This window comes from Symphodus melops (assembly GCF_947650265.1).
Source record: "Symphodus melops genome assembly, chromosome: 2".
In the NCBI taxonomy this organism is placed as follows: domain Eukaryota; kingdom Metazoa; phylum Chordata; class Actinopteri; order Labriformes; family Labridae; genus Symphodus; species Symphodus melops.
The window spans coordinates 16985887-16986223 of record NC_136692.1 but is presented as its reverse complement, the minus strand read 5'-3'; positions in this window follow the sequence as shown (position 1 = coordinate 16986223).

Here is a 337-nt window from a genome sequence, read left to right as displayed (position 1 = left end):
ACCACACCACTGTGGAGGAAGGAGGAAAAACATCCGGAATAAACGTGTGTATTCAAAGTGGAATCTTTCTAAAACCCCAAAACATCATCTTCACATGACGACACACTGTTATACGTTATATGCAGGGATGCACCATTTAGGTTCTGATATGCCAATATTTTATGTTTCATTTTGGCTGATATATACATTTTATTTACGCCTAACTGCAGAGCCCATCCTGCCTCTCCTTCACCGGAATCAAACAAATATATGCAGAGATGTTTTGTCAAGGCCTAAGGTCAGATGCAAATAAATCGTACACGACTTTTTGAGTTGTACGCATAATTGAGTTTTGACA